Raw genomic sequence first — 23,213 nt, 5'->3', positions numbered from 1 at the left:
ACCTAACTAACCTAAGGACATCACACACATCCATGCCCGAGGCAGGATTCGAACCTGCGACCGTAGCAGTTGCACGGTTCCGGACTACAGCCAATTTATTGAATGTTTCAAGAACAAATGTTTCGACGGTCATGACAGCCTACACAAAACATGGGAGGGCATCATCGTCTAAACGTAATAGTGAGCACAAATCAAAACTAAATGACAGAGATCGTCGTACGCTAACACGAATTGTGTCAAAACAACACAAAACTACGGCTTCTAAAGTGACTACAGAACTCAATAGCCATCTTCGAGACCCCATATGTATCGACACTGTAGGGCGAGAACTCCATAAAGCGGATATTCGTGGACGAACGCTATACCGTGTGATGACCTCAACCCACAGGAAAAATAATTATCACAATCTGAACTGTGAAGTTATCCAAAATTCTAGATGGAAAACCACACGCTTTGTTATACTTCTCAATTGGTCACGATCCCACTTTGTTTATGAACTGAGAACTTTAATATTCACGAGAAACTGCTCTGAAATTAACCTGAACCGACAAAATTGTGTATATATTCTCTGAAACTTCAAAGGAATTACAAAAAGTGACAAAATTTCGTGAATCACTCACAATACTGTTAACAATCGCATTAACACTGGGGGGTTTCACCATACATCTACCGACTTTTGTCTATAACCAGTGTCTCTTAATACTAAGACTCGTAGCAATACAATATCAAAAAACTTCTATTACTTGGTAAAGAGTCACTACGTGATTTGACAGCTGACATTTATAATTCCCGCTCACGTCAGGAAAAGAGCAGCTTTTACATTATTGCTCAGAACGCAAGCAATTATGGCAGTCGCCGTAATTTTCGCGCGACGCCATATTTCGCGACAAAATACTCTTATTAGTTACTGTCATATATCTAGCCTCATAACAATACATAAAACTATATAAAATATCTACAATAATTTCGACATGCAACGAGAATTAGTCCTAATGAGAGGAAGAAGTTTATATTTACTGGTGTTGAAGCAATGACTACCAGGCAACTTCTAATTCACTGATTGTAATTTTATTTTCGTTGGCAGAAAGCAAACAAACTAAATAAAGAATTTAATTAAACAGAGTCTGCAATTTTTATACTTTTAATAGAGAAAGAAAGTTTCTAGGTCAGTGGATAGCGTTCAGCGAAATCCCTTAACTTTTTGTTGCATAAGAAGCGTCGTGTTGGGCAGCACGATGTCGGTGGGTTACGATGATGAGAGCAGGATACATGCAGTTCCGCTGGTTAATCGTCTCCGGCGAAAAGCAAATAAAGTTCCGGCACAGCTGTATCATTAACCCCGTGGTGATTAACAAACCACAAGACGCCAGTATACGAACGTTGTTGACATGTCCTCTCTTTCGAAGTACATGACATAGACATCGCTCATTTTTACACTTTATGCACTGTCCGTGACGCTATCGTCCATAATTACACGGTTCGTCACATTCATATATTCTTAGCCACAAATACACAGTTCATATAATTGTTCTTGTGTGTGAAGCTCACCGTGAACAATGTCCACTCTGTTCTCGCATTTCAAACTTCGACAACGTCACTGAAAGCCATTTATATTGCAGAGTTAATTAGTCTTCACTTTCATGCTTGATAGAATGTGATATACAACAGTTTCACCACCCAATACCAACACCAGTAAAGTTCATTCGCATAAAAGCACAGTTCGTGTCGGCCACAACAAAGTAATGTTAGCGGCACTTTCACAGTCCGGTTTATTTACTCTTAAAGTTCGCTGGCGACGGCATTACACACCGCAGTGGTAAAGAGAATTAACAATCTGATAGTTCGGTATCACTGTCCATATAATTACGTATGCTTTTCATGAAACACAGTACTATTTTTTTCCCGCGCACGTGTCACAGACACGCCATCCACCATCCCCTCTACCACGCAACAACCTTTCAACTCCCGATATCACTATCGCTGTCACCTGTCTATAGATGTTATATCGTTATCGTAAATTACATAAACCTTTATAAATGTTAATGACTGCATTTTTCACAATTAATAATATTCCAAAAGAGATCTTTAGAAACTTTACCACAGGTACAAAGCAAGAAACATATTTATCCATTGGCAAACGAAGTAATCACAATTAGATCCTTACATTTAAAAACCACAGTAGTATGTTACCTAATCACAATTAGATATGCCCATATGAACAAAAGAAAAGAATAGAAATCCAAAGAAAATCACGAAAAAAAATTTTATATGCGTAATTAGCAATGCCTTGACAACCGAAGCCATTAGTAACGTCAACCAACGCAAAGAAACGTAAAACATGGTGTCAGGAGCATAAATGCTGGAGAGCTGATCAATGGAAACACGTCACATGGACCGACGAATCAACGTTTTCATTATTTCCAACATCAGACCTCGTCTACGACCGGAGAACGCCAAAAGAAGCCTACAATTCCGATTGCTTGATTGCATCGGCTAAGCATGGAGGTGGAAGTGTGATGCCGTGGGCAGCCACATCATTGGTCCCAACATTACTCTCAAATGCCGTGTTACAGCCAACTATTATGTGACCATTTTAGGTGATCAGGTGCATCCCATGATTCAGATGTTGATCTGCAAGAACGATGCCACATTTCAGGACGGTAATACACCCGTTCACGCAGCCAGGACAGTACAATCGGTGGAATGACAAGCATGCGACTGAACTGCACCGTCTTCAGTAGCCAGCACAGTCCCCGAACACTATGGAACCCTTGTGGGCGGTATTGGAGTGCAGCCACCGGAGCAGATTTCCGCATCCCTCGTCACTACATGAGTTAGAAAACGTTCTGATCGAAGAGAGGCACAACATTCCACTGGAAACTGTACAATGATTATATGGCAGTATTGCAAGAAGTATCGCAGTTGTGTTACGGCCAAGTGGGGATCCAACCCCTTATTAATACACCATTCCCAAGCAAGTTGTAAGGGATACGTGATACCACAAGCATAGATGCTAGTATCGGACGCCCAGGTCGATAGTGGACAGGAGCCAATTGTCGAGCGCTGTAGGAGGCAGTGTGACGAGTGTCGAGAGCGGAGTAGTACTGGAGAGTGTCGAGTGAGAAGCAGTGTTGGAGAGACGGGCAAGAATGGTGGTCGAGTAAATTCACCGGAGTACGACGAGTGAGCGCGTCCCGCTGATCGTCGTGGGGTGGATCCTCATCGATAACGATTCGCGAGTGGTATGAAACAGAAAGCGACAAGTGCCGAATCACGTGTTTCGCATCAACCGCGTCGGCCAGCAACAACCATGGATTGCAGTGAGGACTGTTGTGAATGTTAACCATCAGCATTGCGTGTGGCGAAGCACTGGAAATCAGCAATCAATAAAAAGATATAACCGTAATTAAACGTGTAAGGCGAAGGTAGCAACTGCCTCAGAATTTGTGTGTTAGTAGAAAATACAATACCGTTTGTACATCGCAACCTTTGTGGTCCTTAATAATAGACAAACTTTCAATCATTCCACTATTCACTTGCAAACAACCGCACTCGGTTGAAATACCTCCGAAGCCACAGCAGAAAAACCGATAGCCTTTCATCCATTAAGCACACGGTCACATAATCATAATTGTTGTGGTTGGCAGGAGAACCAGCACCGTGTTACTAGAAGAGGCCGAATGGCACGCTTTTTAGCTCACGCAGGCTGGCGTGAGGTCTGGAACAGGACAAGGAAATTAGAATTGTGAAAAACGGACGTAGCTGGTGGAATACTTAACTTTAATCCATTAATGACGGACGTCGGTCTTGACGGTACATGATTCAGTATCAGTAATAACTAATAGTGGCGCCTTGCTAGGTCGTAGCCAATAGCGTAGCTGAAGGCTATACTAACTATCGTCTCGGCAAATGAGAGCGTATTTAGCCAGTGAACCATTGCCAGCAAAGTCGGCTTGACAACTGGGGCGAGTGCTAGGGAGTCTCTCTAGACTAGACCTGCCGTGTGGCGGCGCTCGGTCTGCAGTCACTGATAGTGGCGACACGCGGGTCCGACGCATACTACCGGACCGCCGCCGATTTAAAGGCTACCACCTAGCAAGTGTGGCGTCTGGCGGTGACACCACAAGAATAATGAACTGTTTGGCGGCTTCAATAAATTACACAAAATCCTGTAAAGGAATTAAACGGGGGTGTTTCAAAGTACAAGTGTTCATATTATTTTGTCTGTCTCCTGTACAGTGAACCTTATTAGTGCAGCCTGGCAGTGGCTCAAATGGCTCTGAGCACTATGGGACTTAACATCTAAGGTCATCAGTCCCCTAGAACGTAGAACTACTTAAACCTAACTAACCTAAGGACATCACACAACACCCAGTCACCACGAGGCAGAGAAAATCCCTGACCCCGCCGGGAATCGAACCCGGGCGCGGGAAGCGAGAACGCTACCGCATGACCAAGGACTGCGGACAGACTGGCAGTAATTTGGCACATTAATGTTTCATTCTTTTCTCGTAACAGAGCAGTAATTTGGCACATTAATGTTTCATTCTTTTCTCGTAACAGAGCCACTTTAAGCAATATAAGCTTACGTTGTGGCCAACTTTTGCTCCTTACAAGTGGAACCCCCACCCCCCCCCCCCCCCCCCCCATCGCAGCTCTCCCAGATATAGTGATAAGTTCGCCCACCGGACAGCCAATCAAAAACTAAAGACAGATCAAGCACGAAAAGAGGAAGAAGGTGTACTGGACTATGAAAACAAGTAAAATAAAAACAGTGAGCGGTCCCAGTTTAACAAGTGCAATATGGAGAGAACTCTCGCATGTTGGGCGTCGTGGGTAAGCGGTCACGGTGTTCGACTGTAAACTGGCCGAGACGTTTTCAAAACACCGTCGCGCCGTTTACTTTTATTTTTTTGTCCGCCTAGTCATTGAAATGTTCGTTCTCGTCTCGGCAGTCGTCATACAATACCTTGGTTATAGAGTATGTGTCATGTGGTAAGACTACGTTACCGTCGCGACTAAATGTGATGAATACTGACAAGGGAACCTCCCCATCGCACCCCTCTCAGATTTAGTTATAAGTTGGCACAAAGGATAGGCCTAGAAAAACTGAACAAAGATCAATCGAGAAAACAGGAAGCAAAACATACAAACTGAGTAGTCCAAGTGCAACATAGGCAACATCAAAGAGAGCGCAAGCGCAGTAGCGCCGTGATCCCGTGGTTAGCGTGAGCTGCTACGGAGCAAGAGGTCCTTGGTTCAAGACTTCCCTCGAGTGAAAAATTTACATTCTTTATTTTCGCAAAGTTATGATTTGTCCGTTCGTTCATTGACGTCACTGTTCACTGTAATAAGTTTAGTGTCTGTGTTTGCGACCGCAACGCGAAACCGTGCGATTATTAGACGAAAGAGCGTGCCTCTCCAATGGGAACTGAAAACATTTGATCGTAAGGTCATAGGTCAACCGATTCCTCCACAGGAAAACACGTCTGATGCATTCTATTCGACACTGGTGACGGCATGTGCGTCACATGACAGGAATTTGTTGTCGACCCATCCAGCTTGTACACTTGGCGAATGGGTAAAAAGATTCTTTTACCTTGCTCGATTTAGGTTTTCTTGTGGATGTGATAATCACTCCTAAAAAACTGATGAAAACATAATAGTTCGTCACATAAACTGAAAATAAAAAATTAAACTTTTCACTCCAGGGAAGACTTGAACCAAGGAGCTCTCGTTGCGCAGCTGCTTACACTAACCACGGGACCACGGCGCTCCTGATCTCACATTATCTTTGATGTTTCCTATCTTCCACACGGACTATTCAGTTTATATATTTTGCTCATTTTTTCATAGTTCCACACAATTTCTTCCTGTTTACTCGGTTGATGTGTGTTCAGTTTTTCAAGGCCTATACACTGTGTCAACTTATAACTAAATCTGAGGGGGGTGCGATGGGGAGGTTCCCTTGTGAGAGCTGGCGAGATACCACATAGACGTTTCACAGAAATAGAAAACAAAATGGTGTGAACTATGTTACAACAAAGGCATTCAAGAGCCAACAGTTCCAAAGCGGAAAGCAACTTCAAAAACGTTACAGACATATGTTTTGACAGAGCACAGAGAAACTTGTCATTATGGAACAGTTGCATTCATTTGTTCAAATAGTAGTAAGCACTATGGGACTTAACATCTGAGGTCATCAGTCCCCTAGACTTAGAACTACTTAAACCTAACCACCCTAAGGACAGCACACACATCCATGCACAAGGCAGGATTCGAACCTGCGACAGTAGCAACAGCGCTGTTCCAGACTGAAGCGCTTAGAAGCGCTCGGCCACAACGGCCGGCATTCACTTGCTGCAGATTATGTGACAACCTAATACGTTTTCATCATTTCCTTGGGAGTGGTCACATTCATACGAACACGTAAATCGGGCAAGGTGGCGTATCTCACTCACTTAGCATGTGCACAAGCTAGGTGCATCGATAAGATATTCGTATCTTATGACAAACACGTACTATCACTAACGCCGAGTACGACACACGCGGCCTTTTTCAGGGGAAAGATTAGATTAACTTGTGCCCTGTTATGAAAGTTTGCAGTTCCCGTTCAAAAGCCACATCCTTTCGGCTGCTAATAGAGAAGTTGTGCAGAATGAACTGTCGTTAGAGGTCCCAACCTTACACCTCGCTGTTGCAGACGGACGTTACACCACGACACTGGCGCAAATTTGAGTACGGCAAACAGCGGAAATAAATAAAATAAGCACGAGGGACGTTTGAACACGGCTCGTCCGTGACCATTTATGCACGACGCCTTCGCTATTTCAAGCTGCTCTACAGTTCTTGTCCTTGGACCGTTCACTATTCCTACTTTACTTTCTTTCCACAGTTCAGTACACCTTCTTCCTGTTTTCGTGGTTGATCTGTGTTCAGTTTTCGACAGACCTTCCACTGGGTCCTCTTACCACTAAATCTGAGGGGCGAGCGTCGGGGACTCTCCCCTGTTGGCGCTGTTGCAGACAGTCTTTTCCAGTGCGCTGTTCCTCAGATCGCGTGACTGCTCGCTTTCCCTGTCCTGGTCGCCTCCCTTGTTGCTGGGCAAGCAGTTCAACTTGTATTTGGCTGTCCAAATGGGCCGGCCGCTGTGACTGAGTGGTTCTAGGCGCTCCACTCCGCAACCGCGATGCTGCTATGGTCGCAGGTTCGAATGCTGCCTCGTTCATGGATGTGTGTGATGTCCTTAGGTTAGTTAGGTTTAAGTAGGGGACTGATGACCTCAGATGTTAAGTCCCATAGTCCTTAGAGCGTTTTCAACCATTTTTGGTACAAATGATCTGGACCGATCAGTTCATGGAAGAAGGAAACTGACAATAGAGAATGGGGTGGCACGTTGGCCATGGATTATGGACTAAGGTATATACAAAACTGTTGTGCAAAATATAGTATGTTTGGAAGTTTCTGTTGAAGTGCCTCGCGTAATTTGCTTGCCACTTGACAACTGAACAGTATTGAAGTGTGTGCCTAGCAGTATTGTCTTGCATTCTGTGCGAGCCCACGGAATTCATTTAATCAAGTTTTAATCTCTGTAAGTTATTGTTGTGTGTGAAATCTTATGGGACTTAACTGCTAAGATTATCAGTCCCTAAACTTACACACTACTTAACCTAAATTATCCTAAGCACAAACACACACACCCACGCCCGAGGGAGGACTCGAACCTCCGGTGGGACCAGCCGCACAGTCTGTGACTGTAGTGCTCCTGACCGCTCGGCTAATCCCGCACGCCTGTAAGTTATTACTAGCCAATTATTGAACATTGGTTTTACGATTTTAGTCAGTTGTGTGTCTTGAGAAATGATAGTTATTGAAATGAAGTGACTAACCGTCTTATCTGTGTTGGTATTCCTGATGTTATAAAATTAACCAGTCACTTTCTTAAGGTCAGTATTTGTTAGACTTAGGTTTTGGGAATAATTCGGGAAGTTGCCAGTAGCTCAAGAAGTCGACTGCCTTTCTTTTTGGATCATCAGTCTTCTGACAGGTTTGATGCGTCCCACCATGTTCTCCTGTGCCAACCTCTTCATCTCAGAGTAGCACGTGCAACCTACGTCTTCAATTATTTGCGCGATGTATTCCAATCTGTCTTCCTCTACAGTTTTTTTGCCGTCTACAGTTCCCTCTAATACCATGGAAGTCATCCTCACATGTCGTAACAAATGTCCTATCATCCTGTCCCTACTCCTTATCAGTGTTTTCCACATATTCCTTACCTTATCAGTCCAACTAATTTTTAACATTTGTCTCAAATGCTTCGATTCTCTTCTGTTCCGGTTTTCCCACAGTCCATGTTTCACTACCTCACAATGCTGTGCTTCAGACGTACATTCTCAGAAATTTCTTCCTCAAATTAAGGCCGATATTTTATATTGGTAGATTTCTCTTGGCCAGGAATGTCCTTTTTGCCATAACTAGTCTACTTTTGATGTCCTCCTTGCTCCGTCCGTCATTGTTTATTTTACTGCTGGGTCGCTCAATTCCTTAACTGCATCTACATTACGACCATCAATCCTCATGTTAAGTTTCTCGCTGTTCTCATTTCTGCTGCTTCTCATTACTTTCGTCTTTCTTCGATTTACTCTCAATCCATATTCTGTACTCATTAGATTGTTCATTCCCTTCAGCAAGTCAGGTAATTCCTCTTCACTTTCATTCAGGATAGAAAAGTCGTCAGCGAATCGTATCATTGACATCCTTTCTCTTTGAATGTTTATTCTACTCCTGAATCTTCCTTTTATTTCCATCATTACCTCTTCGACGTACAGATTCTACAGTAGGGGGGAAAACTACATCCCTGTCTTACACCCTTTTTAATCCGAGCACCTCGCTCTTTATTGTCCACTCTGAGTATTCCTTCTTGGCTCTTGTACATATTGTATATTACCCATCTCTCCCTATAGCTTACCCCTATTTTTCTCAGAATCTCGAACATCTTGCACCATTTTACTTTCTCGAAGGCTTTTTCCACGCTGCCAAATACGATGTCCGTGTCTTGATTTTTCTTTAGCCCCCATTTTCTTTTCCATTCTGCTGTATATTATCCCTGCCAGCAACTTGGATGCATGAGCTGTTCAGCTGATTGTGCGATAATTCTCGCACTTGTCAGCTCTTGCTGTCTTCGGAATTGTGTGGATGATATTTTTTCGAAAATTAGGTGGAACATCGACAGAGTCATACACTCTACACACAAACGTGAATAGACAATTTGTTGCCACTTCGCCCAATGATTTTAAAAATTCTGAGGGAACTTTATCTGTCACTTCTGCCTTATTTGATCTTAATTTCCCAATGCTCTTTTATATTCTGATTCTAATACTGGAATCCCCATCTCTTCTAAATCGACTCCTGTTTCCTCTTCTTTCACATCATACAAACCTTCTCCCTCACAGAGGCTTTCAGTGTATTCTTTCCATCTATCCGCTCTCTCCTCTGCATTTAGCTGTGCAATTCCCGTTACACCTCTAATATTTAGCACCCTTGCTTTAAATGTCAGCAAAGGTTGCTTTGATTTTCTTGAATCGTGAGTCTGTCCTTCCGACAATAATTTCTTTTTCGATTTCTTCACATTTTTCAGTAACGATTTCGTCTCATCTTCCCTGCACTTAGTATTTTTTTCATTACTCAGCGACTTATATTTCTGTATTCCTGAGTTTCCCGGAACATTTTTCTACTTCTTCCTTTCATCGATCAGACGAATTATTTCTTCTGTTACCCATGGTTTTTTCGCAGTTATCTTCATGTTTTCCTTTCCAACTTCTGTGATGGCCCTTTTTAGAGATGTCCATTCCTTTTCAGTCGTACTGTCTACTGGACTATCCCTTATTTCAGTAGCTATAGCCTTAGAGAACTTCAGGTGTATCTCGTCATTGCTTAGTATTTCCGTGTCCCACTTCTTTTCGTATTGATTCTTCCTGCCTTCAGCGTACTCTTCGTCACTACTATATTGTGATCTCAAGTATGTGTCTGCCTCTGGGTACACCTTACTATCCTGTATCTGATTTCGGAATCTCTGTCTGACCATGATGTAATCTAACTGAAATCTTCCCGTACCACCTGTCCTCTTCCAACTATATCTCCTCCTCTTGTGATTCTTGAACAGAGTATTCGCTATTACTAGCTGAAACTTGTTACAGAACTCAATTAGTCTTTCTCCTCTCCTATTCGTCGTCCCAAGCCCATATTCCCCTGTAACATTTTCATCTACTCTTTCCCCTGCAACTTCATTCCCGTCTCCCAGGACTATTAGTTTTTTGTCTCCTTTACATATTGTATTACCCTTTTAGTATACTCACATACTTTCTCTATCTCTTCGTCTTCAGCTTTGCGACGTATGCACATATACCTGAACTATCGTTGTAGGTTTGTTGTCTATTTCGATAAGAGCAACCCTGTCACTGAACTGTTCACAGTAATACACCCTCTGCACTACCTTCCTATTAATGAATCCTTCTCCCGTTACACCATTTTGTGCTGATGCTGATGTTACGGTTTACTCATCTGACCAGAAACCCTTCTTTCCATTTCACTACACTGACCTTATATACTTATAGAACCTTTGCATTTCCCTTTTCAGATTTTCTTGCTTCCCTACCAAATTCAAGCTTCTGACATTCCACAGCCCGATTCGTAGAACGTTATCCTTTCGTTCTTTATTGAATCTTTTTCTCATGGTCACCTCCCACTTGGCAATCCCCTCCGGAGATCCGAATGGGGGACGATTCTGGAATCTTTCTTCAATGTAGAGATCGTCATGAGACTTTTCATTTACAGGCCACATGCCCTGATGAAACACGTTACATGTCTATAATGCAATGGTTTCCATTGCCTTCTGCATCGTCATGCCGTTGATCACTGCTGATTCTTCCGCCTTTACGGCAGTTTCCCACCACTATGTCAAGAGAGTGCCCTGAACCTCTGTCCGCTCCTCCGCCTAAGCACTACTTGAATTTTTTTTCGAGGGCAAGTGTTCTACCATCTTTTTTTAATTAATCTCCAAAAATAAAAGAAACTAAATCAAATCAACTCCTACGTGGCACCGCCACTTTAACTCTGCCATAAAAAAATGAACTAATTTTGTTCATACGTTGCCCCTAACTATTCCGTCACTTTTTTTATTTTTATTTTATTTAATTTAATTTATGTATTTATTTTTTATACATGATTACATTTAGGAAACGTGTACAAATGAGGATTCTACTAGCTGAGTGTTACATCAACAAGAAGGCGTTCAAAGTGTAAACAAAAAAAAAAATGTAAGTCGCTGATGCAATTCCAGCTAAAAGGTTCTTCAACAAACGTAACTGGTTCCACTTCGCCATCGTTATATCTCCAACAGCGCCTTTGAAGGGTACCTGCGACGGAGGCATTCTGCTTCGTTAGTGTCTCAAGGAAAACGGCAATCATTGAAGTAGGCTGTCTCTTTATTCTCTCATGGCTGACAAGGGAGGACGTTCAGCCGTTAGTGTGATGCGGCACAGAACATTACCCGCAGCTTGGCACTACCAAGCTGAAGGGGGGTATTAACCCTTTCGTGGAAATATTATTGAGCAATTTTTTTAATGAATGGAGAGCAGACAGTAGTTAACAGATAGGTATATTTATCATACAGAATATCAAATTTGCTCCAACTGTGAAAGTGAGGTCACACAACAAGGTGAGAAATATTCTTCCCATCGCCCTTGCTTGGAGTTAAATGACAAAAATAACTTTTTCAATATATGTCTTATTTATTTGATCAATTTACTTCTTTTGTTACAATGATTGATCACAATTACTTGTCATGAAATTTTCTGAAGCATGGGTCTATGCAATGTGGTATTTGACAATATGTACAAACACAGCGAGTGCTCTTTTCCGCAGCTTTGGTACTACAATGACGGCACGTCCAGTAGGTTTCTCCTAAATAGAGTTGATGCTCCCCTACAGCTGCATGGCGAAAATCTTCAGGTACTTTACCCCTTTTTGCCAGAAAGACAAGTTTTTTTCCACGTCTTTTTCGGGATGAGAAGCCAGCGATCAATTGTCTGGCTAGATGGATCCTGTATGTAAGCTGATCATGGTTTCAACTCTCTCTTTCACTTATTTTCCACAGCATAAAACTGTTCACTATAGCAAAGTCCACCAGGAAATAAAATATTCTGTGCCACCATTTTACAAATAGTCTGCCAACAGCATACCTTTCTCGTAATTGATCAAACTTATTGACACCACCCATTATTTTGTTGTATTCTGCCACAACTTCAGGACAAGAAATCTCTGTACTAGTACCATTTTTCCTCTTCACTGTGGCTGTTTCTCTTGGGTCATGAATTGAGGATAGGAAAGTGACTGAATCGTTATCCATCCATTTTACTACTGAAATGGCTCCTTTTGTTTCAAACTGAAATTCTCCTCATTCCAATTTTACGTTTTCCTTCATAAATTTGGGAAAATCTTTCCTGTTGGTCTTCACTGTTCCACATCCATACACACCCTTCTTCAAAAGTGTTGACATCAACTTCACTGTGGTGAAGAATCTGTCAAATGCAACTACATTATTTTTATTATGTATTTCCTTTGTTAGATCTACTACAACCCTTTCGCTCAATGTCAAGTCACCATCTGCCTTACACTTGCCTGTGTAAACATCAATGTTCATTATATATCCAGTGAGTGAATCTGACAAGCACTACACATAGAGCCTCATTTCGCTAGCTTTGTTGACATATACTGTTTCATAGATCATCGTACATTGATAGGAATAATCGATTCAGCCACTGACATAAATGATGTGGGATCATAATTATTCTTATAGCTATGCAAAAAAAACCTCCCCTCATGAACCATGGACCTTGCCGTTTGTGGGGAGGCTTGCGTGCCTCGGCGATACAGATAGCCGTACCGTGCAACCACAACGGAGGGGTATCTGTTGAGAGGCCAGAAAAACGTGTGGTTCCTGAAGAGGGGCAGCAGCCTTTTCAGTAGTTGCAGGGGCAACAGTCTGGATGATTGACTGACCTGGCCTTGTAACAATAACCAAAACGGCCTTGCTGTGCTGGTACTGCGAACGGCTGAAAGCAAGGGGAAACTACGGCCGTAATTTTTCCCGAGGGCATGCAGCTTAACTGTATGATTAAATGATGATGGCGTCCTCTTGGGTAAAATATTCCGGAGGTAAAACAGTCCCCCATTCGGATCTCCGGGCGGGGACTACTCAAGAGGATGTCGTTATCAGGAGAAAGAAAACTGGCATTCTACGGATCGGAGCGTGGAATGTCAGATCACTTAATCGGGCAAATAGGTTACAAAATTTAAAAAGGGAAATGGATAGGTAAAAGCAAAATATAGTGGGAATTAGTGAAGTTCGGTGGCAGGAGGAACAGGAGTTTTGGTCAGGTGACTACAGGGTTATAAACACAAAGTCAAATAGGGGTAATGCAGGAGTAGGTTTAATAATGAATAAAAAAATAGGAGTGCGGGTAAGCTACTACAAACAGCATAGTGAACGCATTATTGTGGCCAAGTAGTACAAGTTTATATGCCAACTAGCTCTGCAGATGAAGAAGAATGTATGATGAAAACAAACAAATTATTCAGATAGTGAAGGGTGACGAAAATTTAGTAGTCATGGGTGACTGGAATTCGGTAGTAGGAAAAAGGGAGAGAAGGAAACGTAGTAGATGAATATGGATTGGGGCTAAGAAATGAAAGAGGAAGCCGCCTGGTAAAATTTTGCACAGAGCTTAACTTAATCATAGCTAACACTTAGTTTAAGAATAATGAAAGAAAGTTGTTTACGTGGAAGAACCCTAGAGATTCTAAAAGGTATCAGATTATATAATGGTAAGACAGAGATTTAGGAACCAGGTTTTAAATTGTAAGACATTTCCAGGGGCAGATGTGGACACCGACCACAATCTATTGGTAGATTAAAACTGAAGAAACTGCAAACAAGTGGAAATTTAAGGAGATGGGACCTGGATAAACTGAAAGAATCAGAGGTTGTACAGTGTTTCAGGGAAGCATAAGGGAACAATTGACAGGAATTGGGGGACGAAATGCAGTAGAAGAAGAATGGGTAGCTTTGAGGGACGAAGTAGTGAAGGCAGCAGACGATCAAATAGGTAAAAAGACGAGGGCTAGTAGAAATCCTTGGGTAACAGAAGAAATATTGAATTTCGTTGATGAAAGGAGAAAATATAAAAATGTAGTAAATGAAGCAGGCAAAAAAGAATACAAATGCCTCAAAAACGAGATCGACAGGAAGTGCAAAATGGCTAAGCAGGGATGGCTAGAGGACAAATGTAAGGATGTAGAGGCTTATCTCACTAGGGGTAAGATAGATACTGCCTACAGGAAAATGAAAGAGACCTTTGGAGATAAGAGAACCACTTGTATGAACATCAAGAGCTCAGATGGAAACCCAGTTCTAAGCAAAGAAGGAATAGCAGAAAGGTGGAAGGAGTATATAGAGGGTCTATACAAGGGCAATGTACTTGAGAACAATATTATGGAAATGGAAGAGGATGTAGATGAAGATGAAATGGGAGATATGATATTGCGTGAAGAGTTTTACAGAGCACTGAAAGACCTGAGTCGAAACAAGGCCCCCGGAGTAGACAACATTCCATTAGAACTACTGACCGCCTTGGGTGAGCCAGTCCTGACAAAACTCTACCATCTGGTGAGCAAGATGTATGAAACCGGCGAAATAACCTCAGACTTCAAGAAGAATATAATAATTCCAATCCCAAAGAAAGCAGGTGCTGACAGTTGTGAAAATTACCGAACTATCAGTTTAATAAGTCACAGCTACAAAATATTAACGCGAATTCTTTACAGACGAATGGAAAAACTAATAGAAGCCGACATCGGGGAAGATCAGTTTGGATTTGGTAGAAATACTGCAACAAATGAGGCAATACTGACCTTACGACTTATCTTAGAAGAAAGATGGAGGAAAAGCTAACCTACGTTTCTAGCATTTGTAGACTTAGAGAAAGCTTTTGACAATGTTGACTGGAATAATCTCTTTCAAATTCTGTAGGTGGCAGGGGTAAAATACAGGGAGCGGAAGGCTATTTACAATTTGTACAGAAACCAGATGGCAGTTATAACAGTCGAGGGACACGAAAGGGAAGCAGTGTGTGTAGAGTGTATGAGTCTGTCGATGTACCACCTGATTTTCGAAAAAATATCACCCACACAATTCCGAAGACAGCAAGAGCTGACAAGTGCGAGAATTATCGCACAATAGGCTGAACAGCTCATGCATCCAAGTTGCTGGCAAGGATGATATACAGAAGAACGGAAAAGAAAATTGTGCTAGATAACGACCATTTTGACTTTTAAAAAGGTAAAGGTACGAGAGAGCAATCCTGATGTTGCGGTTGATAATAGAAGGAAGACTAAATGAAAATCAAGACACGTTCATAGTATTTGCCAACGTGGAAAAAGCCTTCGAGAAAGTAAAATGGTGCAAGATGTTCGAGATTCTGAGAAAAATAGGGGGTAATATACAATATGTACAAGAGCCAAGAAGGAATACTCAGAGTGGACGATAAAGAGCGAGGTGCTCGGATTAAAAAGGGTGTAAGACAGGGATGTAGTTTCCCCCCTACTGTAGAATCTGTACGTCGAAGAGGTAATGATGGAAATAAAAGGAAGATTCAGGAGTGGAATAAAAATTCAAAGAGAAAGGATGTCAATGATACGATTCGCTGACGACGTTTCTATCCTGAATGAAAGTGAAGAGGAATTACCTGACTTGCTGAACGGAATGAACAATCTAATGAGGACAGAATATGGATTGAGAGTAAATCGAAGAAAGACGAAAGTAATGAGAAGTAGCAGAAATGAGAACAGCGAGAAACTTAACATGAGGATTGATGGTCGTAATGTAGATGCAATTAAGGAATTCAGCGACCCAGCAGTAAAATAACCAATGACGGACGGAGCAAGGAGGACATCAAAAGTAGACTAGTTATGGCAAGAAGGACATTCCTGGCCAAGAGAAATCTACTAATATCAAATATCGTCCTTAATTTCCGGCAGAAATATCTGAGAATGTACTTCTGATGGACAGCATTGTAAGGTAGCGAAACATGGACTGTGGGAAAACCGGAACAGAAGAGAATCGAAGCATTTGAGACAAATGTTGAAAATTAGGTGGACTGATATGGTAAGAAATATGTGGAAAACACTGATAAGTAATAGGGACAGGATGATAGGACATTTGTTACGACATGTGAGAACGACTTCCATGGTATTAGAGGGAACTGTAGACGGCAAAAAAACTGTAGAAGAAGACAGATTGGAATACATCGCGCAAATAATTGAAGACGTAGGTTGCACGTGCTACTCTAAGATGAAGAGTTTGGCACAGGAGAGCATGGTGGGACTCATCAAACCTGTCAGAAGACTGATGTTCCAAAAAGGAAGGCAGTCACTTCTTGAACTACTGGCAACTTCCCGAATTATTACCAAAACGTAAGTCTAACAAATATTGACGTTAAGAAAGTGACTGATTAATTTTATAATATCAGGAATATCAACACAAATAAGACGGTTAGTCATTTCATTTCAATAACAATCATTTCTCAAGACACACAACTGGCTAAAATCAGGATTGGGGAGAAGAGTAGCTTGTGGCACAACTTGACCAGAAGCAAGGATCGGTTGGTAGGACATGTTCTGAGGCATCAAGGGATCAGCAATTTATTATTGGAGGGGAGAGTGATGAGTACACTAAGCAGATTCAGAAGGATGTAGGTTGCAGTAGGTACTGGGAGATGAAGAAGCTTGCACAGGATAGAGTAGCATGGAGAGTTGCATCAAACCAGTCTCAGGACTGAAGACCACAACAACAACAACTACAAAAAAAAAAAGGTTCTAACGGCTCTGAGCACTATGGGACTTAGCATCTATGGTCATCAGTCCCCTAGAACTTAGAACTAATTAAACCTAACTAACCTAAGGGCATCACACACATCCATGTCCGAGGCAGAATTCGAACCTGCGACCGTAGCGGTCATGCGGTTCCAGACTGAAGCGCCAAGAACCGCACGGCCACACCGGCCGGCATGCCTTGAATTACTGGTGACTGTGTTCTCTAGAGTATTCAGTTCATCTGTAGCACCTTCACCTCCTTCTGTTTCTGAATTACATTCATGAGGTAATGAACGAAATACATTCTAAATTTCGTCAACATGTTTAGGATTGCTGAGGTCTAGGGAATAAGACATCTGAAAGGAAAGCAGTGCAAAGAAATAGAGAACTGGACTGTGTAAAAAATACTATGACAGATTCAACAGAAGCAAGCATTTGGTTTGGTATGGTAAACTTGACATTGCTTAGTAACATAATGACCTGTGCTTTATTTCTGAAACCCACTAAGTATAAAATGTCAAATAAATTTGGCAAAATACAGAAATATTAGTTCTAGAGACACAAAACAATGGTTACCAAAGAGGCCGTGGGAAGGATACTTAGTACCAACAAAATCAAATACTACAAGTAAAGTACACGAGTAATGTGAGTAAAACATATTTTACAACAAACAGGGAACACCAAATAATAAGACACCATAGCGAAAATCAAAAGTATTTATTTTATACTATAGCTTTGAGGAAAATGTCACGCAATCAGCACTGAAAGGCTGATCTACAGAGCAACACTCAGCCATACAATGCCTCTTCGCGAAGATACAGCAAAAACGGCGGGAACTTCTGATTGAAAGTAGTGACGTATACTGTTCACTAGGTAGCAGCACCATACAGAGGTGGGAACTGTGAATCCCACGGGGCTAGGAGCTAGTTCATTGTAGTGGGAAGCACGTTTCCCACGGCTCACGAAATGGTTAACGAAAACGTTGCGTAAATAATTTGCTAAGAGCGTACGGTAGCTCGGTGTGCGTTCGAGGGGATAGTGAGCATTTTGTAGGAACCACCAGTAATCAAACTGCTCTTTCTCTCCGTTGCTAAAGATATAGGCGGCGGTAATTCCTTTGAACCGTGTAAGCGCATGTAAGATTCATCTGGACGGAGTAAGGTCTGATAGTCAGTCATATCAGGCGTGACCCGGAGATAAAAACCCAATATCTTCTGTGTTAGTCGCCAAACTCCGGACGACGATGCGCATGTAAAACGATGTTCATCGGTGGCCAAGAGGTGAAAATCTGGGCAATAAGGTGAGTCTACCGGTCCAATAGCGTGCGGCTCCGTCGTGTAGCAGATTTTTTATTGGCGATCTGATACCACTTCGAACGCACCGTGGTCGACAGAAAGTTGTGGTGTATCGTTTCCCACACTCTTCACCAGTGAACCGTAGAGTACTTGTTTTCCACCACATTATGGGGAATAGCCCGCAGAAGGTTGGTTTAAAAATCTTTCGCCTTAGGTGGCCGAGTGGCGGGGAGGTTCGAGCTGACAAGCTGTAATCAAGAAGGAAGCTCGACACATGGGAGAGCTGTGCGGTGTCTTGCGCAACCGACACCGGCGTGACGTTAGAGACGGGCATCAGAACCTGTAGCAAACGACCCGTGAGAGAAGGATGTTGACTTTTCCATCGTTTCTTCATGTTGCTCATGTAAAGGACAGCTGCTCTCGCCCTGAAGTTGACCAAACCCAGCCCCCCTTTCTGCACTGGGAGGGTAAGAGTGTCGTATCGTAAATATATGACCCAGGGAAACGTAGTAACTGAAGGCCGCCTGAAGCTGGCGACCTATCTACAGCGGTTGTGGGATGACTTGTGCCACATGGTTGAGTTTTGATGCCACGTAGAGGTTAAGTATTCAACACGTTGTAGCTGATTCAAGTCCCGGAGCAGTTTCTGTCCCAACATTTACGTATGATCTGTATAACCGTTGGTAGTTTGCTGCAGCTGTTTTGCGTACATCTTTCTTGATCGTGATGCCCAAATATCGCAAATCAGAAACTGGTGGGAGGCAAGCGAGGGCTTCCGGTCCGGGACCACGCCTAATATCCAACGCTTCCGACTTGTGGATGTTCAGAAGACTGCCTGCGGCCTGTCCGTATGGCTCGATCCAGGTTAGAACTCTTTCAACTTCGTCATTGGAACGAAACAGCAGTAGCATGTCATCAGCGTATGTCCTATAGCGAAAGGTGACGTCCAGCAGCGTGATGCCAGATAGGCGGTGGTTAAGACCCCCGAAAATTGGCTCGAGTGCGATTGTGTAAAGGTAGGTAGAAAGGGGACAACCCTGTCGTAGAGACCTCTTAATGGGTACTGGTCCTACCGTCCTTCCATTGACCTGAACGTGTAAGTTGGCTGTGGTTCAAAGACGACTTTAGGGTGTCGATGAGGCCCGGGGGGAATCCCATACAGTCCATCACTCGTAGGAGGAAGTCGTGGTGCACTCTATCAAAGGCGCGGTTGAGATCGATGGAGACGATTGCCGCTCTCAGACGCAGAGACGATCGCTATTAAGTCCCTGCAGTCACCGGTGGCCACGCGTGTGTTGGTTTCTCCCCCCTGTACCGGAGCGAGAATCATCTGCAAATCGTCTTAATACGGCCCGCCATAAGCCTGGCGAAAATCTTGTAATCGGGGTTCAGCATTGTAAGCGGCCGATAGTTGTTAATCCATCGCCTTCCATCTGTCTTGTGTACCGGAATGAGAAGTCCTTCTACAAAAGCTGGCAGTACAACACAGTCTGGAGACATAAGTTCGCGGAACATTATAACCCAGTGAGGCATCATGATGTCACTGAACATCCGGTAGAATTCGATGGGCAATCCATCAGGCCCAAGAGACCTTTGTCCACGGCGTCTTCGACCTCTCCGAGTGAGACTTCCTCTGTTGGTGCATTCACGTTAGCCTCGTCGATAGTACGTGTTACCTGCTGCGATGTCGGCGCATATCCGCCACAACGTGGTGCATGGTGGTTTCCTCTGCAGCCGTTCGGTCGTGCCGTCGCGAGCGCACTACGGCACCTTCTACTCGGCGTCAGTGTGAGTCTTGATTCTGCTTTGGTCATGTTGTCTCTCCGGGAAAGGGGGTAAGGCTCCGAGGTCCCTGAGTGCCGCGTAGTAAAAATGGAGGGGCTGTCGATGCCACGCAGTCACGTCCTTGACAAACTGCATAAGTGTCCTACGGATTGCTGGTTTGGCACAGAGGAGCCACCACTCCAGGGTCGAGGTGTATCGTGGATGACGGCGTTCACCGTTAGTCCACGTTGCTGCAACTTGCCGACGGCAGTCTAGGTCCTGGAGATGAGTTATGTTGAGCTTCCAAAAGCCATTGCAGCGCCAGACTTCTTGGAGGCGTAGGTGTATAGCGCATCTGGAAACTATGTTCGGAATAGGCTTGACGCCACCACTTCTTGTGTGAGGCCTCGTGTCACATATATGCGATCAAGTCGGCTGGGCGAATGACTGGTAAGATGGGTGTGGCCAGAGCGATTACCGTGGATTTTTTCCCACGTGTCGCACAAGTGAAGTTCTTCGGTCATCGCACCCAGTTTCGGACAGGGCATGTAGTGTGGGATTTGGTCCTTGGGGTGAAGTATGCAATTAAAATCGCCGGCGAAGACGCTGTTTTCGTACCGTCCAAGGAAAAGGGGGGCGACATTCGTGGAGTAGAATGTGTCGCGGTCGAGACGTCTGGTGGTAACCGACGGGACGCATAAACATTAATGAATCGGCTGTTGAGCGCCGTAAGTGCTATTTCTCGAGCAGAGGGAAGATACGTGACGTCAGTAACTGCAATACAATCACGCACTAATGGTTCAAATGGCTCTGAGCACTATGGGACTCAACTGCTGTGGTCATTAGTCCCCTAGAACTTAGTACTTAAACCTAACCTAAGGACATCACAGACATCCATGCCCGAGGCAGGATTCGAACCTGCGACCGTAGCAGTCGCACGGTTCCGGACTGCGCGCCTAGAACCGCGAGACCACCGCGGCCGGCTCACGCACTAATATTGCCACTCTGGCGTCTGTAGGGCTACCGGGGGTCACATATGTGGCGTAACCATAAAAGTTTGGGAGTGCGGTCGTTTTCACTTCTTGTAGGAAAGCAAAATCAACTTCCATGGCTCGTATTGTTTCTTTCAAAAGTTGGAACTTGACAGGAGAACTTATTATGTTAATATTCATTGTCGCCAGGCGAGGTTATCCATGTCGATGTTGGAGAGAACCGAACGCGGTCCTCCTTGTGCTGCTTATGCTGCATGATCCGGCGGCGCCTCAGCTGGCCACGGGTCGGGATCTTGCGTCTCGGCGTCCTCGGCCCACGAAGAGGGCGCGGATGTCTGTTCATGTTCCATATGCGCTGAACCGCCGATCGTAACGCAGTAACTCAGCAATCATGTCTGCAGCAGGGGAAAGAAAGGGAATCTGCAAACCAACAGGCTTCACAACAGTCTAACCGTGTACCCAATATCGACGGTCCGCCGCAGATCAAGTTATAAGTTCTTTTCCCAGTTACTTGAAAAATCCATAAAGAAAACATTAAGCTGTAGCATATTCAACGAGAAGATAAGGATAGATGCAGCAAAATTCACTAGTCCCTGTTGTAGAAAAGTTTTATCGTAAATAAATTTTTGACAGTTCAACAAAGTCCCAGAGTTTCCATATGTTCGTTGTGCTGTCTGACACTCCTTGATATCTTTGCCAGAATAATTTGAAATTCTCCTAATTTTTCCTTAAATAATTAATTAATGTCACTAAAGAATCAATCTTGTTCTTACTTAACGAAATATTCCACTTTAAAACCGATCTTCTTGACCACAATCGCCGATAAACTTTTAAAACAGAATTTTAATACACTTCACAGTATCGATTATTTTCAAAATATCAATACGTGTCGACTTCACATTAACAAATCGTTAAACTAGTTAATTATTGAAGATCGTCCACACTCCTGATAAATTCTGCCAGAATCTCTTGAAGAAGTCTGAATTTTAGTAAAATTTGCAAATTTCACACGTAAGTAATATTTACGATGTATGTCGTAACAACAGAGTCAATTACTGTTTTAACATCCAACTCGAAGTTTAACAGTTGATAACCAATTGACATCCACTTACAAACTTTATCATTCCACATTCAACAATGAACTCTCTTTATTTTATAAAAGGAAAAACATAAAACATATTTTAATAATGGTCAGCATGATGTTGCAACGGTTCTTCCAGCCGCCGGCCGCCGACTACGATGCAACAGTGGTTACTTCGCGTCGTTCGCCGCGCCTACAGTCCCCACTGGATCATCTTGCTGCCACGCTCGACATGAAAAAAAAAAGAAACAAAATCTTTTTAAATAACAAGTCTCCCCTTAATATACTACAAATAAATAAATATATGAAACTTCCTGGCAGATTAAAACTGTGTGCCGGGCCGAGACTCGAACTCGGGACCTTTGCCATTCGCGGGCAAGTGCTCTACCAACTGAGCTACCCAAGCACGACTCACGTGCCGTCCTCACAGCTTTACTTCTGCCAGTACCTCGTCTCCTACCTTCCAAACGTAACAGAAGCTCTTCTGCGAACCTTGCACAACTGTTGTTGTTGTTGTTGTGGTCTTCAGTCCTGAGACTGGTTTGATGCAGCTCTCCATGCTACTCTATCCTGTGCAAGCTTCTTCATCTCCCAGTACCTACTGCAACCTACATCCTTCTGAATCTGCTTAGTGTATTCATCTCTCGGTCTCCCTCTACGATTTTTACCCTCCACACTGCACTCCAATGCTAAATTTGTGATCCCTTGATGCCTCAAAACATGTCCTACCAACCGATCCCTTCTTCTAGTCAAGTTGTGCCACAAACTTCTCTTCTCCCCAATCCTATTCAATACCTCCTCATTAGTTACGTGATCTATCCACCTTATCTTCAGTATTCTTCTGTAGCACCACATTTCGAAAGCTTCTATTCTCTTCTTGTCCAAACTAGTTATCGTCCATGTTTCACTTCCATACATGGCTACACTCCAAACAAATATTTTCAGAAATGACTTCCTGACACTTAAATCTATATTCGATGTTAACAAATTTCTCTTCTTCAGAAACGCTTTCCTTGCCATTGCTAGTCTACATTTTATATCCTCTCTACTTCGACCATCATCAGTTATTTTACTTCCTAAATAGCAAAACTCCTTTACTACTTTAAGTGTCTCATTTCCTAATCTAATTCCCTCAGCAACACCCGATTTAAT

The 23,213-nt window shown here is 43.2% G+C and overlaps 1 non-coding gene across 1 annotated transcript; it reads right to left on the bottom strand.

The window, feature by feature from the left end:
- Positions 1-22,393: 22,393 nt before the first annotated feature.
- Positions 22,394-22,468, bottom strand: Trnas-cga (transfer RNA serine (anticodon CGA)). Its single transcript has one exon. It is a non-coding gene; the product is annotated as a tRNA-Ser (tRNA).
- Between the last annotated feature and the right edge of the window lie 745 nt (positions 22,469-23,213).

This window comes from Schistocerca gregaria, chromosome 9, assembly GCF_023897955.1.
Source record: "Schistocerca gregaria isolate iqSchGreg1 chromosome 9, iqSchGreg1.2, whole genome shotgun sequence".
Classification (NCBI taxonomy): domain Eukaryota; kingdom Metazoa; phylum Arthropoda; class Insecta; order Orthoptera; family Acrididae; genus Schistocerca; species Schistocerca gregaria.
The sequence above is the reverse complement of the archived record's forward strand: the minus strand, read 5'-3'. Positions and strand labels throughout refer to the sequence as shown.